This window comes from Lepidochelys olivacea (assembly GCF_965140295.1).
Source record: "Lepidochelys olivacea isolate rLepOli2 genome assembly, chromosome: 5".
Lineage (NCBI taxonomy): Eukaryota > Metazoa > Chordata > Testudines > Cheloniidae > Lepidochelys > Lepidochelys olivacea.
In genome coordinates, this window is record NC_140415.1 from 113,436,792 (window position 1) to 113,457,136 (window position 20,345).

At 38.6% G+C, this 20,345-nt stretch overlaps 1 protein-coding gene across 3 annotated transcripts in view; it reads right to left on the bottom strand.

Moving 5' to 3' along the window:
* MLLT3 (MLLT3 super elongation complex subunit) overlaps nucleotides 1–20,345 on the bottom strand; it is a 229,620-nt gene that overhangs the window by 107,384 nt on the left and 101,891 nt on the right. The window lies entirely within an intron of this gene.

The following is a 20,345-nucleotide window of genomic DNA, read 5'->3' on the forward strand; positions in this document are numbered from 1 at the left end:
GTAGATCAGCCTTTAGGGCCCCAAGTTCACCTACTCTTCTGGCTGAGGTGATGGCAATGAGGAAGGCAACGTTCAAGGACAGGCGGAAGTTCCAGAAGATTTACATGCATTCTGGTCTCTTGGGGCATTCAAGGGCTTGTCTTGAATCATCATGTGATTGTCTATGTGGGCTCCCCGGACTAGCAGGGAGGCATCCGTAATTACTGCCTTGTCAAGTGTGGGAGGTGGAACACCCACACAGACTAATCCAAGATATTTCCACCAAATTAGTGAGGCCCCATTCTGGTGGGAACTGTCACCGTTCATGCTCAGACATGCCAAACCCATGGGAAAAAAACCACAGAAATTGGGCTTGTTTTGGCTTGATTGACTTGTGAGTTGCTTGTTGGCTAGTTTTTGGCTTGTAGCAGCTTGTTACTATTTTTTTTTAAGTCAGCTCCCGGCAAGCACGAGTAAAGGGGGACAAGCAGGGGAAGGAGAGGGAGAGAGTAAGGGGTGCACAGCGGGCCCACCACAATCCCAGACTGCACGCCGAGGGAAATCTAGTCACATAGAGTTTTGGGGTTCTTAGGGACTGGCTTGTTTTGGCCTTGTTTTGAAATGCGATTAGCTTGATTTTTGACTTATTGTGAAAGTCGGGGTGCTTATTTACCATGTGAAAGTTGGCAACTGTGTTCATGTTGGGTTTAACTGGTACATAGGAATTGGTGCATCAGATTGCATATGGCATGAAATCTGTCGATCAGGTGATAAGCCCTCACCCTGACTGAGTCTAGAGTAGCTCCTATAAATTCGATAGTTTGTCTTGGGGTGAAGATAGACTTTTCAATATTCACACAGACTCCTAGGTATGATAGAAGATGAAGCAGGGACATGGTTAATACAAGGGCTTCTAAACATAGCCTGCCAACAAGAAACCAATTGCCTAAATATCTGAAGAAAGTGGAGCTGCTCCATTTGAACTTTCCTGCTGCTACTAGAAACTCTTTGGTGAAGATCAAAGTACAATTACTAGACCAAATGAAGTACTGATAGTGGCGACGGACCACCATAAACCTGAGGAATTTTCAATGGGGAGGGTGAATGTCCATGTGAAAATACACATCTTTCATATCGAGAGCTGTGAACTTTCTTTTCCAGGGATAGTATTAGCAATGCCAGTGTAACCATAGGAATTTTAGTTTGTGAATAAAAACAAGTCATCACAGGCCAAAAATGGGTTTCCACCCTTCCTTCTTTTGGGGAACTAGGAAATATTTCAAATAGAACCCTTTTCCCTTGATGCTGAATAGGCACCCACTCTCACTCCCCAGTGGAGGAGAGATTCTACCTCCTGGAGGAGACTCTCCTTGTGAGAATGGCCTCTGAATGGTGACTGGGAAGGGGTTTTTGGAGGAGATAGGGAGAGAAACTCAATGGGATAGCCAGTATGGATGATATCCAGCATGCACTTGTCTGTTATTATTTCTCTTCAGTTGTGGGAAAAGAGTGCTAAATGGCCACCAGAGTACAGAGGTTTGGGTGGAAATAGCATTAACAGTGTTTTGCAACTCCTGAGTATCCAGTCCAAAGTGCCTCTTTCCTAGAGAATGAGATTGGGTTGACGTGGAAGGTTTAAGGTATTTTGACTTTTGCACCCTCTGTCTTTTGCGAAGCAGCTCATAGGATTGCTGATGCTAAAATGGTTGAGGCATAGGCCTTGGTTTGTAGGCATGTTTGTGGTATTTCCTCTTAGGGGCTGGTGTATATGTAGTCAGAGAGCAGAGTCTTTTATTGAGAGCAAAGACTCAGTCTTTCCATTGAAAAGGTTGGTCTTGTCAAAGAGCAAGTCCCGCTATGGTGTTCTGGACCACCCTGGGAAACTCCTAAAGAATGTGGCCATGATTCCCAGTGCATGACAATGGCCACTGAGCTCAATGTAGTATGTAATGACCTCAGATTGCAGTGAAGTTCTGGCCACCAGCTTGCCTTCATCAAGAAAGGCCTGACATTAAACCTTGTCCTGCTGAGGTAATTTATCCTTAAAAATCTAGGAATTTTAAGTAATTTAGATAAAACTAACAAATTGTGAAATATTTACAGGTTTGAAGATAAGAAGGCTGAAGAGAAAGGAGAATCTCCGGACACTGGAGGTTCCAGCTCAGGCTATGCTGTGATAAACAGGAACTGAAGAGGAGGTTAGCCAGCCCAGCCCTTTTGCACATTTGGTACAGAGCATGAGGGGAACAGGCTCATAGGAGCAGACCAACAGACACTGTTTTCAAGAATTCTCCAGGGTCAGGCACATGGATTGTATGCATCTCTATAGTGGAACACACAGAGGGGCACGTGCTTGAAGAAGAATAGCAACTTGTCAACATTTCATGTTACAGCTCTGAAAACAAAATCTGCTACACTTACAGGTTTCATTGAAACTTAGGGTGATGGGTTTACAAACACACATTCCATCACAAAATGTTATTTCTGTCTCTCTCCAACCTGGAGGATTGACGTTAAAGTCAAGGAGAATTATACTGGGGAAGGAAGAGGGCTGAGTGCGCGAGCTGTTGAACAAAGGAACAGAGCAAGGAAAGTTGCATGACTCTACATGTACAGGGACAGTAGTGTTGCAAGTGAGCTCCTTGAAAAGCCACCCTATTTCCTGCCCTGCTCCTGTGGAAGCCATTAATATAGCTGCTGGCAGGAGCAGATCCTGTATACAGGCTCAGCCAGCAGTCTATGGGCACAAGCTTCTCATTTAGTTTTTCAGAGGTTCCCACAGTACTCAGCTCTCCTGCAAGTGCACATGCAGTTTAGCCTGATCAATGCTCAAACCGTACCTAGAACATTCTGGAGAGTGGGAGAATGGGAATGTGGAATTATCTGGGAATGGCAGGAACTTGGAAAGCCACCAAAAACAAGAATGACCAAAAAAGAAAAAAAAGAAAAAAAAAACAGAAAAGAAAAGCTCCAAAGGAAAACAAATAGACATAACATGACAGGAAAGAAAAATTAGCAAATACAGACCAAAAGGGCAAACACAGTGGGAGTTTGTGGAGGTCTGGCATGAGTGGACATGGGACCAACCACCGTACTGTGGCATAATTATATTTTTTTTTAAAAAACAACAACAACAATTTCTGCAGGATATTAGAGCAGTGCAGTCATTTAAAAAAACAGGAAACTGTTTCTACGACGAAATTAACACTGCTAAACAGCACATTATCTCATTTATTTTCTGGCATATATTTAAAGTATAGAGATTAACATATCCAGGTATATTATAAGCTATCCAGTAAATAAAAAAAACAAGGAAAACTATACATGTGCAATATGTGAAATAGACCCAACCAATATAGGGCCCTGTTGTGCTATGGGCTGTATGAAGAACTAGTGGGAGTCCATAAACTAAAGAATTTATAATCTAGATTTGAGAAGTTTGGGAAACTTGATCTAAGGATTATATATTTAAAATAAAATAAAATAAAATAAAATAAAAAACACCAAGGGGGAAAAGGACCAGGGAAATAAGAGGCTGGAGAGCTAGATAGAGGATCCTGGTGGAAAGGCAGCAGTCTGAAGAATTCAGATTGCTGCCTTAGCCTGTTTTGAGAAGTGTGCATCTGTACACATATGCAGTGCCTCTAGACTGAATTACATACTTTATGACTTAAAAATTTTCCATTACACGTATTCAGTAGGAAATATTCAAAAATCACCCTGAGCTTTATTCAATCAAGTGAGATCAAATGCAAAGTTTTTCAAGCATAAAGCACACACTCCTAGTTGAGAACTAATTACATGTTCTTGTCGTAACCCAATCCAAACAACAAGTGCCTACAATCTCATTTAGAATGTAAGAAAATAACAACTTGTACAACTTTTCCTTAAACCAGAAAAGGAACTAAGGGCTTTTCCTCAAATTTAATGCACACAAGTTCACCTATGAGCACATAACAGGCATAGAATTTTCAGCCCCAAAGATATCAGCAAATGAAGTCAGGGATTGTTATAACAGTAACTGCCCTGAAATCTTTACTGTGGTGTAATTAATTATGCAAAGTACATTGATCACTATTAAAAAGTCAACATCCATCCAAAGAGTGATATCTGAAATATTTCATTCTTAACTATACTTATCATAGGAAATCACTCCAGTATCTCAGTTACTGCTATATTGCAAATGTGGGATAACAGATTTTTTTTAAAATTGTGACTGTCTTATTACGTGAAAGCACAACTCAAAGCATGGTAACTCTACTGAATTTTGGAAGAGTTAAAAAAAAAATCAGAAATTTTGTGTTGACTATGCTGGAGAAGCTGGTCCTGAACAGCTTCTTTATCTGCACCTATCGGCATTGTAGTTTACTCTTGGTAAATGTTCTTGTAATGCTCTTCAAAGCAAAAGAAAATATAGCTCCTGCCAATCAATGCAACATTTTTCCAGTAAATTGCAGTAATAAAATTATAGTCAACTTGTAAATGAATAAATATCAGCTGGCACTTCTACAGCACTTTCCATTTGTAGAAATCTAAGAACTTTAACAAAAGTAAATGTCATAATAGTCATTTTATAGATAAGGAAACTAAGGAACAAAGAGGCTTAGACTGGGATTTTGAAGCCCATTTCCAATAGGACTTGAGTTCCTAACTCCCTGAAGTGCCATTGAAAACCTCAATATAATGACTTTCCCAAGGTCACACAGCAAGTCAAGACTGCAACCCCTTAAAAAAAAAAAAGGGGAAAAAAATGGGTTCTGGCCCTCTACCACTGGGTCCTATTCCTCAGGACCAATGGGCCTCCTATTGCTTATATAAATGTGTTCAGTTTTACTTCTTGGATTTTTCTCCTTCTCTCCTCCAAAACCTGAAAGCCAATGGACTTCTGCTTGTGTTTATACACATTCTTATACACTGCATAGGACATTAACCTAAACCTGAGAAACTGACTGGAATCAAGTAAGAACCTACAGCTGTTAGCATTGTTGGTTAGCAGTGACTGTTAAAAAGTCATGAAGAATAAAGACTGATAATGGAGCCTTTGGAGAGAGAGACAAAGGAAATAAAAACAAAACAGTTTTGAGTTAGCACAGCATGTAGCTACCACTTATAACCATTAATTTTCTAGTTCTAACGTGAGATTAATTTTACTTCAGTCATTTCACACTTCTCACACACACACACCCTCTACCTTACAGACTTTGCCATTCAAAGAAACACCATGTGCATTCTGAATACTAAAAAATGGACCGTTGAACTGGAGCTAAAAAAACCACCAGTGTTCTTACGAATACACATTCCTCTGTCATGAATATACAAAATAAGTTTCAGAGAAAGTATTAATACCAATTAGTGCTCCAAAATTATGTTGAATGGATTTAGTATCCAGTATAGTCCCTATTACCATTGACTTTAATCCACTGCAGACACAGACAGAATTGTTTCCAGACTGTAGTGTCCTACATCCTGAGAGTTCACAGAAGCAGCCCTACACCCACTAAGAGATACATACATCCTCAACAAGTATCTCGAAAGATCTGTGTGATGTAAGCCTCTTGTCCATACTCTTGGAGAGTCAAAAGGCTAACCAAAAAGTTTCTTTCCCCACTGGTGTCCAACAACATTTCACTTACTTGTGAACAGTATTGTTTTCCTTACTCCCCTTATCATTCTAAATTGTATAGTAAAGTCTTGCGTAGCTTGGTCTTCACTAGGGTAACAAGACTCCTATTACACAGGAAAATTTCAAGTTACAGGAGAAAATGAAAAAGAAACACAGAAGAGTATTTTACAGCTACATGAACATAACTGATTTGAGAAAAAAATAACTGCAATAGACTATGCTGAAAAGAAAGGCAGTGGTTCTCTTGGAAAAAATGGTTAAAAAAAGGCTAATTCCTGGAATGCACACAACATGCACTCACTCTCCCTCATGATGGCTCAGTACACTTTACAGGCTTCCTGGATGTGAGCTTGGGAGGGGTGCATCACTCACAAATGGTGAAGTCACGTTTGAGTTATGGAAGTCATCCCAGACAAATGCTAATAAAACCTGGATAAGCCATGCCATCATGTATTCGGTGTCTCCTACATATTCTGAAAAAAAAAAGTTTTAGAATTGTTTTAGAGAAACACTTTTCTTACACGGACACAGATCTTCCTAACACTTCATGTAATCCAGGTGCTTTGGTTACCGATTAACCCTTCTCCATTTGCTATCTGCATTAAAGGAAACTCCACCAGCAAGAGCTGGGATTCACTCCAAAGGGAAAGTCAGCAGTGTACATGTGTCCTATCCCCCCCCTTTGCCATGAGAGCTCCGCTCCAAGCTTCAAATGGTGCTCCACTGCAGCTCCTTGGCCGTGCTACTCTGTAACCAACCCTGCTACTTTGGCTTTGGGCCCCTTGGTGAAGTAAATATGTTCTACTGTTTGTATAGCTATATTCTGACCCAGGTGTACCTTCTGCCATTGAGGAAAACTTTATACATTCCCCATGCTCTACCAACCCTTTTCCCGTAGGTACTGTGCTTCCTCAAATGGAAACTTATTTACATGTTGCTTTTAAACAACCCAAAGAGAATTCAGTCATGCCAAAACATTCTTTCATACAAAAATACTATGACAATATCATCACAGCTCTGATTACAGTGTTTATTAGTTAAATGTTGTTACAAGACCCACAGAGGAAGCAGTAAACAATTACACACTACATTTAAAACCAAAATTATAAATTTCAAATGAAAAATGGTGTTAATTTTTCCACAGTTAAGCATACAATAGTCAGGAAATGCCAATTTAAAACTCACACATGTTTAAAGCTTAGTTCTGTTTTCTTGTGTATACAGATTGCAATCAATCTTGAATTACGCAATCATACCTATTTCTCAACTACAATGGCAATTTTCCTACATCCTTAGTGTCACATCTAGTAGCTTGTAACATTTTCATTGTTTTATACATAAACCAATGTTCAATATATCTTTATTGATTTGGCATTTTATAGAGCAAATTTTCTGTAAGCTAGTTATGGGTTTTAATGATTGTCAGCACCCATGCATTATACAGCCTCTGTTACAAGCAATTTAGAAGATAAGGAGGGTAACCACAAAGTTAACATAGCTGTGAACTCAGATGGCCTATAAACGCCAATTTTAATAGAATTAATTTTCAGTATTGCTCTATATGGCACACACACTAATATCTATGTTTTGTAAGTACAGTTTTACTGAGTATTTTCATGTACTTCCACAGACTTTCTGGCATGCCCAAATAATTACTCAGTACTACAAGATGGGTATCTAAGGTTGTAGGGAAATTGTGTGATATTGTATGTATTTTAATGCATATGTATAAAAGGGGAAAAGTTAATATTTCAAGGGCAACCTTAACTCTGGCATTTTCTTCCGTCCAGAGTTTAACCCTGCAATCTTAGTTAGGCTATACCTTCACCAAAGAATAGGCTATACCTTCACCAATCTCATATGTTAACTATCCTGCTATAAAAATATAGTGGAAAAAAGTGAGAACAAGCGTTCGCATGGCAATTTTGTAGCTGGCATTGCAAGGTACTTACGTGCCAGATGTGCTAAACATTCATATGCTCCTTCATGCTTCAACCACCATTCCAGGGGACATGCGTCCAAGCTGATGACTGTTTCTGCTCGATAACAAACGAAAGCAGTGCGGAACGATGCAAGTTCATTTTCATTATCTGAGTCAGATGCCACCAGCAGAAGGTTGTTTTTTGTTTGTTTGTTTGTTTGTTTTTTGGTAGTTAGGATTCTGTAGTTTCCGCATCGGAGTGATGCTCTTTTAAGATTTCTGAAAGCATGCTCCACAGCCTGTCCCTCTCAGATTTTGGAAGGCATTTCAGATTCTTAATCCTTGGGTCGAGTGCAGTAGCTATCTTTAGAAATCTTACATTGGTACCTTCTTTGAGTTTTGTCAAATCTGCAGTGAAAGTGTTCTTAAAATGATCAACATGTGCTGGGCCATCATCTGAGGCTGCTATAACAGGAAATATATGGCAGAATGCAGGAAAAACAGAGCAGGAGACAAACAACTCTCCCCCCAAGGAGTTCAGTCACAAATGTAATTAACACATTTTTTAATGAGCATCATTAGCATGGAAGCATGTTCTCTGTAATGGTGGCCGAAGCATGAAGGAGCATATGAATGTTTAGCATATCTGGCACGTAAATACCTTGCAATGCCAGCTAAAAAATTGCCATGCAACGCTTATTCTCACTTTCTGGTGACCCTATAAATAAGAATAGGGCAACATTATCTCCCATAAATGTAAACAAACTTGTTTGTCTTAGAGATTATCTGAACAAGAAGTATGACTGAGTGGACTTGTAGGTTCTGAAGTTTTACATTGTTTTGTATTTGAGTGCAGTTATGTAACAAAAAAAAATCTACATTTGTAAATTGTACTTTCACAACAAAGAGACTGTACTACAGTACATGTATGAGGTGAACTGAAAAATACTATTGCTATTGTTTACAAATATTTGCATGTAAAAATGATAAACAATAATATATACTTTGATGTCAAGTACAACACAGAATACAATATATATGAAAATGTAGATAATCATCCAACATATTTAATAAATTTCAATTGGTATTCTATTGTTTAACAGTGTGATTAAAATAGTGATGAATCATGATAATTTTTTTTAATTGTGATTAGCTCAAAAAATTAATCGCATGAGTTAACTGCAATTAACTGACGGCCCTAAAAATTTGTAAACACTTTTCCTTTTATTTGTACTCACATTTAATTCTACTGAGTACAGGCTATACCTTTGAAGTTATATCAGAAATTTTCCATTTCACAGCAGTCCTTCAATGTCTCACAACCAATTCCCCTGCTGTGGGAAAAGTCACAGAGAAGAAAAATAAAATCTGCTTACTGAAGTCCTGAGTGCTGGTTAGATATGTCCACTCCAAATCCAGGACTGTGAAACAACAATTGGAGAAAGCCCCTCACCAGGGGTCCAATCCACCTCATAACAAAGTCAATGCAAGGCTTTCCACTGACATTAATGGTAGTCACATCAGGCCCCATGTCAGTATTCCAGCCTGGTACAACTACCATAAAAGTTTACTAGCCCAGAACCAAAAAATACTATTTACCCACTCTTCACCATAATAACTGATAATGCTAAAACCAACTGCTATTTTATACACCCATACAAAATAGAATAGTCCCAGAAGAAAGAGCAAGTCGAGTTTTGCAAAGTACCAGTACCTGCTGGACCCAATCATAGTGTTCTTCTACTGACAGAAGAAAGAAGCAAAAGACCTTTCCATGAATCAGAATGTAATAAGCTGCCTAAAACCTCAGAAATGGAGATACCAGTGTTGGGCAGATCTCCAAGGAAGTGTCACAAAATTAAAATGCCCGTTGACATGAACTCAGAGTTCATGATTTGAATGATGAAATTAACAAGCCCCTCAGAGGGAACATTAGGAAAGCTGTATAAAAGGAGCTGTCATGTCTTCATAGTACACTGGCAACCAACCCCCCACTATATTACTTATCTATCATATTGCCATTCTGCCCTTACCTTAAAGGCACAGTACCAATTGCACACACTTATTATCCTTTGACACCTGCACATAGGAGGCTGTATAAGCAAATTTAGGCCAATAGGAAACAGCTTCTTGCAGATGGATTGTAAGTAAAATTAAATTGTTTCTTTCCTTATAATAAAAGGCACAAACGTTCGTAGATTTTTCCAGTTGTTTAACTAACAACCATCTGGACGGAGGTTAAAGTAGCTCAAGAAAAAATAAATGCCGTACCAAATTTTGTAGTCAATTTGGCAATGGGAGGATGGGGATGAAGAAAAGAAGAAGAATTAATTATTTTTTCTAGCATATTCTATACTTTCCCATCTGATCATGAATGGCATTGGTATTCAACAACACTATCCTAAGCTTTGTAGATAACTTAAATTCAACATCGATATGAATATCATATGTGCGTAAGACAACATGAGAGTGCAGTTAATGCGGAGACAATTGTTTACACAGGGTGTACACAAGGATTCAAGGCTTAATTCTTCCTCATTCAGCATTACTTGCATGAGTAAGGGAACGGTATAAAGTTGTATAACTACAAGTATCCTGAATTACAAATTTGAAATCTCTGATCAAGTCTATTCTACGATGACCAGAATGTGAACATAAACTCTATGTGGACGTTAGGAGCTTTGGTATGCAGGTGATGACCAAAACAAGTACAGTATTCAGGTAACGGACACTTTCTTTGGTCAAAGAGAAGAAAAATGTAGCATTTATCGGGGTATCATGAACAAAAAAGGAGCCATACAGACAGAAGGTTTATTCACCTTAAATCTGAATACATAAACTGAAACAGTCCTGGTTTTGAAGCACTATAGTTTACTCAAACCACATTTCTCTTTTTGGAAGTGCTATGAGTAAATCAATGATTGAAATTTAGCAATAACCTACTTTCCTGTGACACTCATCTTATGCCACTGATAATCTGCATCCAGTGGAACAACATATGATTTTTGCCTAAAACATAAAGCTGCTTCTGTGTATAAGGCATTTTAAGGTAAAATGTGTATGATTTTTAAAAAAAAAAAAAAATCTTGGCTGATGTGCCATATAATCTGATGCTAAGTAGCGATTTTCATCATTTTCCTTTTGCTCTAGACAGGAATTAAAAAAATAAAGTAAAAAAAACGCACACACCTGCTGAGTACTACATTTTCTGCAAACATGATAATCTGCAGATAATTAGTACCAGAACCACAATAAAGAGAGAGTAGAATTCACATACACATTTTGCTAGATTTTGGCTGAAGTAGTCTACAAAAATAGTTGGCTTTTAGTCATGAAGTTCATGTAGGCTGTGTTTCCCCAGTTCCAGCTTTTAAAAATCTCATCAGTAAGTTGTTTGCATTTTAATCAATTAAAATTAAGTCTATTGAATGTAACTTTAGAATAGCACAAGACACTGATTTATGTGTGTAATCAAACTAGAACACAAACTAACCTTTTGTGATTCTACTATGCAACTAACTGAGAAAACAACAGAATATACTAACATACAAGAGGCGGATCCTGAAAAAGAGGGCTAAAAACCGGGGCTGTCAAGCGGTTAAAAATTGCGCTGTTAAACAATAATAGAATACCATTTATTTAAATATTCTTGGATGTTTTCTACATTTTCAAATATATAGATTTCAGTTACACACAGAATACAAAATGAAAAGTGCTCACTTTATATTTATTTTTATTACAAATATTTCACTGTAAAAAACAAAAGAAATAGTATTTTTCAATTCACCTAATACAAGTACTGCAGTGCAATCTCTTTATTATGAAAATTGAACTTACAAATGTAGAATTATGTATAAATAATAACTGCGGTCAAAAAAATAACTGCGGTCAAAAATAAAAATGTCAAACTTTAGAGCCTACAATTCCACTCAGTCCTACTACAGCCAATCGCTTATACAAGTAAGTTTGTTTACAATTTGCAGGAGATAATGCTGCCCACTTCTTGTTTATGTCACCTGAAAGCGAGAACAGGCATTCACATAGCACTGTTGTAGCCAGCGTCAAAATATTTATGTGCCAGATGCACTAAAGATCCATATGTCCCTTCATGCTTCAACCACCATTCCAGGGGACATGCGTCCAAGCTGATGACAGGTTCTGCTCAATAACGATCCAAAGCAGAACAGACCAACATGTTCATTTTCATGATTTGAGTCAGAAGCCACCAGCAGATGGTTGATTTTCTTTTTTGGTGGTTCAGGTTCTGTAGTTTCCACATCAGAATCTTTTAAGTCTTTTAAGACTTCTGAAAGCATGTTCCACACCTCTTCCCTCTCAGATTTTGGAAGGAACTTCAGATTCTTAAACCTTGGGTCTAGTGCCATAACTATTTTTAGAAATCTCACATTGGTACTTTCTTTGCATTTTGTCAAATCTGCAGTGAAAGTGTTCTTAAAATGATCAATATGTGCTGGGTTATCATCCAAGACTGCTATAACAGGAAATATATGGCAATATGCATGTAAAACAGAGCAAGAGACATACAATTCTCCCTCAAAGAGTTCAGTCAAAAATTTAATTAATTCATTATTTTTTAATGAGTATCATCAGCATGGAAGCATGTCCTCTGGAATGGTGGTCGAAGCATGAAGGGGTATACTAATGTTTAGAATATCTGGCACATAAATACCTTGCAACACCAGCTACAAAAGTGTCATGCGAACACATGTTCTAACTTTCAGGTGACATTATAAATAATAAGCAGGCAGCAGTATCTCCCATAAATGTAGACAAACTTGTTTGTCTTAGCGATTGGCTGAACAAGAAGTAGGACTGAGTGGACTTTAGGCTCTGAAGTTTTACATTGTTTTGTTTGAGTGCAGTTATGTAACAACAAGAAAAAAAATCTACATTTGTAAGTTACACTTTCACGATAAAGAGATTGCACTATATTGCACTATGGTACTTGTATGAGGTGAAGTGAAAAATACTATTTCTTTTGTTTATCATTTTTACAGTGCAAATATCTGTCAAAAATAATAATAGAAAGTGAGCACTGTACACTTTGTATTCTGTGTTGTACTAGAAATTAATATATTTGAAAATGTAGAAAAACATCAAAATATTTAATAAATTTCAATTGGCATTCTATGTTTAACAGTGCAATTAATTTTTTTTAATCACAGTTAATTATGTGAGTTAACTGCAATTAATCGACAGCCCTACTAAAAACATATTCAATTAAGCTGCCAGGTGTGTTTTACAGGAGTTTGACAGGTTCCATGCTTGCATCATTCATGGATAAAGCGATTTTGGATGATGCCGATGTTTTCAGAATGTCAAGCTTATGTCGTGTCTCCTACACTTCCTCCAGGGAGATGTCAAGGGAATCTGCAACTCTCCTATAGACACCCTGGCAATGTGTAAATTTGTCCCACGCGTTATGAGGAGGGGGCATGATGGTGTCGTCCAGGACAAAGGAAGAAAAATAGGTTGTTGGTTCGACATCCTTGTCAGAGATTTCTTCCTGTTCTCCCGTCATCTCTTCAGGGTACTCAGATGGCAATACCCAGTACCGACGGCACAGGTGACTGCTGTGTACCCTCCCTGTGTGGGCTAGAGGTTTTAGGTGATGAGGGGGATATGCCATCCATGGGGCCCAATACTTCCACTGTGGAGGATAAGGGCATCGGAGCCATCCAAGGGTGTTTGTACCACTGTTGTTCTTGGCCCCTGTATAGTATCCCTTGTGTAGCAGGGCCAGATTGATCGTTTCATGGGTGGGAGAAGAGTAGTTGTGAGGGGTATGTCAAAAATGGGGGAGCAGATGATAGTGAAGTGGTGGGGCAGCTCAGTACCGACCGTGCAGTGGTGAGCTCAGTGCTCAGAATAGGAGAGTCGGGTGTCAAGGACACCATAAGGTAGTGGTGGGCAACCTGTGGCCCGTCAGGGTAATCTGCTGGCAGGCCGCCAGACAGTTTGTTTACATTTGCACAGCCGCCTGCTGCTCCCAGTGGCCGCGGTTCGCTGTTCCCGGCCAACGGGAGCTGCAGGAAGCGGCACGGGCTGCAGGGACGTGCTGGCCACCACTTCCCACAGCTCCCACGACTGCCATAAGGTTTCAGGGAAGGAAAAATTGTTGCGGTGCCAGTTTGCATGGAGCAATTGTCTGTAAGGGTGCACTTGGCAATTGCACTATACTGACAGGAGGTGGCAGCATAGGCTGCAGTTGCTTTGATGTGCCTGATGCCTAGTGCCAGGACGGCTCTACCGGTGCCAAGGCATGGGGTTTCTGTTTCCCCTTGGTGCCTACATAGGAGCTAGCTCTCTTGGAGTCTTTAGCTCTCACGGTACCCACAATACCGGAAGGTCCTATCATCTCAGCTGTAGAGCCTGTCGGTACTGACGAGGTCTCTTTGTTTGGGGAAAGCCATTTTTTTTTGGTTGGTTCCTGAGCCACTGGGGACAGTGTATGCTTCACAACCATCTTTTCAGTTGGGTGGTCTGTCGCGTGAGTCACAGACAAAGAAGAGCCCCTGTGAGAGTTGGTGAACTGTGTCCGAGGGGTGTCCGTACTTCTGGCTCAAACACCGGGCAGAGACACTTCTCCATGAGCAGCAGTTTAAGCTTGGGGCACGTGTGCTTCAAAGCAGCCAACACAGTGAGAGTGTCCAACTGAAACGGATATTGAAAGCCTCCAGGCAGCATTTAAAGCCTGGGGAGCCAGGCATGCCCCTGAGGGGAGTATTTCCCTCTCCCCCATGAGGGAAGAACTAAACACTACTCTACTGACAGGGCTCGGGCTGTCAGCCCCAGGCAGCAGGGCTCCCTATTATGGCTAGGGAAACTAAAGTTCAGCATTTCATTTCAAACACAGAAAAATGAAGATTTTAAAGTTTTTTAATCAGAGAATTTGGGGGGGATTTAATCATGGAAAACTAGGATCCCTGATCATGAGGCGCAAACTCTCTGCCTTTGGAATGCACTGAATATACAGCAGATATTTAAAATGTTTCCAGGACAGGACCACTGCCTCCATGCAGTCCTTCAACAGTGTTTTTCATCTGTCCCTATAAAATTACTCCTCAATTTTTAAAATAGGCTAATAGTCAAAACAGGAGGTGGTTGAGATCACATGGCAAAATAGCCACAAAAATGGCTGAACCCCTAAAGTAGAATTTGGCCCCTGGACAGAAATAAGGACTTGTTTCTATTCAAAATTGCAGTGGTTTAACTAAAGTTGTGATTTTAAAACAATTTAGTTAATCCAGTGCCAAACAAAGTATGTGCATTCTTAATTCAATTTCAACCTTGTTATACCAATTTAATTTAATTCAATACAATAAGGAATTTACTTAAGCTAAATCAATATAAGGCTGGTTTAAATTGAATCCAGCATCCACACTATGTTTGGAACTGCTTTTTAACTAAATCAGTTCTTAAACCAATTTCAAGTTAAAGAGGTGAAACTTTGAATATAGACAAGACCTTAGCAAATATCACTGCTTTAAAATGATACCTGCTATTGTATTGATACTATACACAAGTTTCACTACAAAAACTTTAAAGACTTAGTAAACTCTTCTGCAATCTTAACAGGAATCCTTCTGATTATGAATTCACCACCTAATTCTTTTCCAATATTAATATCATCATCTGGTTTCCCTGTGTGACCCCATCCCCATATTCTTCATAAAGATATGCTTATGATATGAATAACTTATCATATCATAAGTTACGCTTATGAATATGCTTATGATATGGCATAACTAAGATATGTTTTAGTGTCATGTGAGGTATCACTGGAAATGTTATGATTTAATGAATATGATTATCCTCTTTGTATGCATGTATCATTTCTGTATTTGAAGTTAGGAATATTGAATATGTAACAATTATAACTCTATTTACAATTTGCAATTAGCCTGGATGGGCCATTAGGAAGGACAACAGGACTTTGAAGATGCTAATCTCCCTCATTCCTGAGAAGTTTCTTGGGATGCTGCTTTGACACTGCAGGGTCAGGTGATCATGTCACCTGCTATGAGACACCATCTTGGACTTCTAATGTTTTTCTATTAAGAGGGGTTGGGGGTCAAACTGGGAAACAAATGATTCCCACCATATGCAAATCCTATTTAAGGCTGGGAAGTGAGTTTATCTTGGTTCTTCTCCAATGCCTCTCCGCCCAAGAAGGAAGACTGCTGAAAACACCTGAAGAAACAAAGGACCTAAACTGTGGGGAGTGCCAGGACTGAGCCCCGGTGAGAAAGGTCTAGTGGCAAGCCTGTGAAAGGAATACCTGGAGATCAAAGCTGCAAGCAGTGCAGTTTGCTTTCAAGAAACGCTGCAAGCTGCATAAAACAACACTTAGGGTGACAATTTGCTACTATTAACCAGTTAATTTAGTGTATTAAGCTTAGTTTGTATGTTTTGTTTTATTTGCTCAGTAATCTGCTTTGATCTGTTTGTTATCCCTTATAATCACTTAACATTTATCCTTTGTAATTAATAAACTTGTTTTGTTTTCTAAAACCCAGTTTGTGCAATTCATAATTGGGGGAGGGGGGAACAAAAGGCTGTGCATATCTTCCTTCACATTGAGGGAGGGAGTGAATTTCATGAGCTTACGCTATACAGTTTTCTGTGCAGCGCAAGACAATACAATTTAGGGTTTGTACCCCCAAAGGAGGTATGCACTTAAGTACTGGCAATCCCTAGCTGAAAAAAGTCTTCCCATGCAGCTGCATGTATCCCTACCTGTGTGTGTGTGCAGCAGGACAGGGTGAGGGAGCCCAGTCTTTTGGACCAGGCGGGATCCCAGTACATCAGGTGGAACCCTGGCAGGGGAGGCAACCCATCACACCCCTCTATGTATATTTCATCTGGCATCTATTTCCTCTTATTTTCTACAGACAGATGGAGGACTAAAAGGAAACAATGAGACAATATTTGTCAGCATGATATCACTCTTCTGAGTCCACCAGCAGCCTAATTACTTAAAATACTGTGTAGGAACAGAAAGTCTTCACTTCATCAATTCCTGTTACCAAAATTCAAGCTGAACAACCCAATCAGTTTACATTCACAAAACTACACACAGCTGGCAATACACCAGTTCAATCTAGCATAGAAATTCCCAGAGTTAATTGAGTCTCAAGCCAGAGAGCTTTCTGAAATTAAAGTATCTTTTGCAATACTTTTGAAAAAAAATTAAATCAAAGGAAAATATAACATTTCATCCTAGCATACAAGATGTTCCCAAAAGGTTATATGTGCAGCTTTTAAATATCACTGCTGAAGTCCAGTGACTGGACTTATTTCTCCAAACTCTAATTGTAAAACATACAGTAGATCTGTAGCGGTGGTTAAATACACAGACAAATATGAATATAATATTTTACTCCACTTAACAGCTGTTTCTTAAATCAATAAAATGTAGACTCTTCGGGCGAACTTTTGCTCTCGTGATCTGAATTTGGACTTCAAATCTGACATATTTATGTGCTACTTTGAAACTCTGTAATCTTTTATTTTTAATGATAATATTTCAGTACCTTGGCTTTTTTAAAAAAAAAAAAGTAATAATATTTAATATAGGGGGTAAGACAATAGGCCCATCGGGTAGAAATGTCAAAAACAGTTTTTAAAAGTATCTATAATATATTCACACATTATAAACACATATAGACAAATGTGAGCATCTAAAGTTACAGGCAGCCAAGTTTGAAAGCATTCCCTATTATATCTACATCTAAAAGGTTAAAGACGGCCAGCTCATAAATATACTATGATATATTTCAACACTAGACTTGAATTTAAGACATCTCTTATAACCTAACTAATAAAGGTTCCCATATCAATGGGAGAAGAGGACACTCAGCGCTTTATAGAAACTGCCCCCAAAGTAGTGAAAACAACAATATGTACCTGCCAAAGTATTCTAAGATCCATACATTAAGTTCCTGGCCTAAGGTACAAACAATCCTAGTAGATATAGTATTGACACAAACACATTTTGGAGAAAGTCTGCTCACAACAGCATGCATACACTCTAGTACTGAGTTAAAAGAGATGCTTTGCTAAGCAAGGCTAGCCAAATCAGAGTAAAACTCAAGTCAGGCTTCATGACTCACTCTGTTTGTTGGAAGGACAACAATTCTTTCCACCAATCTAAGGTTTTATAAACAAAGTTCTGTTCCAGACACAGTTTGATGTTTGTTTTTAAATTCAAGATGTTCTCACTGACTATTTATTTAAATGAAAGCGGATAAGCATCAGGCAAGGCCAAAATAGAAGACTCAAGTTTCTGAGTGTCCAGCTCCTGCATACACTGGTTTTGTTGGTTTGTTTTTACATAAAAATGCCTTTCTCCCCATCCCAAACATGCTTACTACCCAATGATTCTGGCAAGCTGCCACTTAGAATATGATCCTGTTCTTCCCAGACAGATTCCTGTGCCCATGACTAACCTCCATCAGGCTCCTCATTGGCTATGGACCCTATCCTCAGGGAGCAGCTGCAGGACAGAAGACTTAGTTGCTTTAAGACAAACTGCTTTTGAAGTGGAGTGGGGGCAGGGTTGTTATCAACTCCTTCACAAAGTAAAGTAATTTCACCATAATATATACTTAAATTATTCTGGTGAATTTGGTGGATAGGATAGAGGTCTATAAAATCATGAATGGTGAGAAGTAAGTCAATAAAGAAGTGTTATTTACCTCTTCATATAAACACAAGAACCAGGGTCACCCAATGAAATTAACAGGCAGCAGTTTTTAAACAAACAAAAGGAAGCACTTCTTCACACAATGCACAAACAACAAGTGGAACTCATTGCCAAGCCAAAAGTATAACTGGTTTAAAAAAAAATAGAATTTCATGGAGGGTAGATCCATCAATGGCTATTAGACAAGATGATCAAGGATGCCACCCCATACTCTATGGGAACCCCTAGCCTCTGACTGACAGAAGCTGGGACTGGATGACAGGGGATGAATCCCTTGATGATTGCATGTTCTGTTCATTCCCTCTGAAGCACCCAGCATTGGCCACTGTTTGAAGACAGGATACGGGGCTAGATGGTCCATTAGTCTGACCCAATATGGCCATTCTTACATATTTTGAAGAAGTGGAGAGTTAAAGCACACATCCCCTATTCATAGCGACTAAGTGGAGGAGAGTAGAACACAAACAAGGTATGCTTGTGTGTGTTTGGCCCGTTTTCCCCCTTACCTCCCCAACAGAAGAACTGTATCATAACCCCAGTTGCCTTCTGAGGGTACTGGAAAACAAAAAAGCCTTCTTACTCCAGTGAGAGAAGGTCACTGTGTTAGAAATGTGTCTGCCTTTCGATCTCATGCTGGGCAAGTGTTAAAGAAAAAAAAAACCACACATAATCCAATATAAAATACAAAGAAAATGCTAACAATAATAAAACTGAAGCCATGGAAATCTCAGATATTCAAGCTAAGAAAACTTGAAATGAAACCAATAAAGCATTCCATTTGGAGTACAACAGAGGGGCTGAAAGCCTAAGGGTTCAGAGAAGGAGAATTATCAACTGGATGGGGGATGGGTTGGGGGAGGGAAATGGTCCTAACACTGAATTTAGGACCTAACACTGAATTTCCTAACACTGAATTTCCACTATAGTTTTCAGCAAGTCATTTCTGTTAATACTAAAACTTCATTCACATGAGCTAGAAACTCAAAGTAAAATGTTCTCTTGGTTGTATGCCACTGCACTGTATTTCAGTAATAATTCAAATTATTAATTCACATTCATATAAATAATTCATAATACTTAGAAACACAAAAGAGCTGAGAACAACAAGTTACACGATTAAGTCACTGCAGGTAGACTACTATCCCTGTATATACACAAAAGCTAATTTAAACCATAATAAAAGTCTTTTATTAGAGACTACCTCTAATCACTTCAATTTTTGATTATAATATTACAGAGGGTCAAGTAGTACATATTTAAATAGAAAGTTCCTTAAGGGTGAATTGTAAGTACAAAACAGTAAGAAAGGAAAAAGATACCAGTGGTCTGGTATTGCCAGTCCAAATATATTTTAAAATACCATGCAAAACTACTGTTCCCAGTCATTCCCATCTTGTAACACTCATTGGACTTATTTTACAATGAGATGATTAGTTAGGTATCTCAAAGATTCCTAACTGTTTAATATGCATGTTAATCTTTAAATTCTAGTTATGGTCAGCAAAGATTATGAAACGGACATCTTAAACTTCCACATTGTGCTACAGTTAGAGCTGGCCAAAAAGTTTCACTGAAACTTCTTCCCGGACAAAAAATGACTTTTTGAGTAATGGGAAATTTTTGCAAGATATTTTTTCACAAAAGCAAAAATTAAGTAAATACATACAAAAAAAGAGCTTTGGTTAAAAAGAAGTTTTTAATAGAAAAAAATTTAAAACATTTAAAAAACCGTTTTTTTCCAGAAAATAATAATTTCCTCAACTACCTGTATTTAAGGAAATATCTAGAGACCAAACCAACACAGGGCCCCATTGTGCTAGGCATAAACACATATTACTCATAGTCGTTGGCCCAAAGAGCTTAAAATCTAAGGAAAAAGGCTTAGACAGAGCAGGAGAAAAGAAACAGAGCACACCCATTTTACAGATGGAGAAGTGAGGCACTGACATTAATAGACTTGCCCAAGATCACACAGGAAGTCTGTGAAGGAGCCAGGAAAGTAAATCAAAATGTCTAGAGTTCTAATCTAGTGCCTTTAACTACAACACAAAACACTCTTTCTTGATAACTTCAGAACCAGGAAAAATAAACAA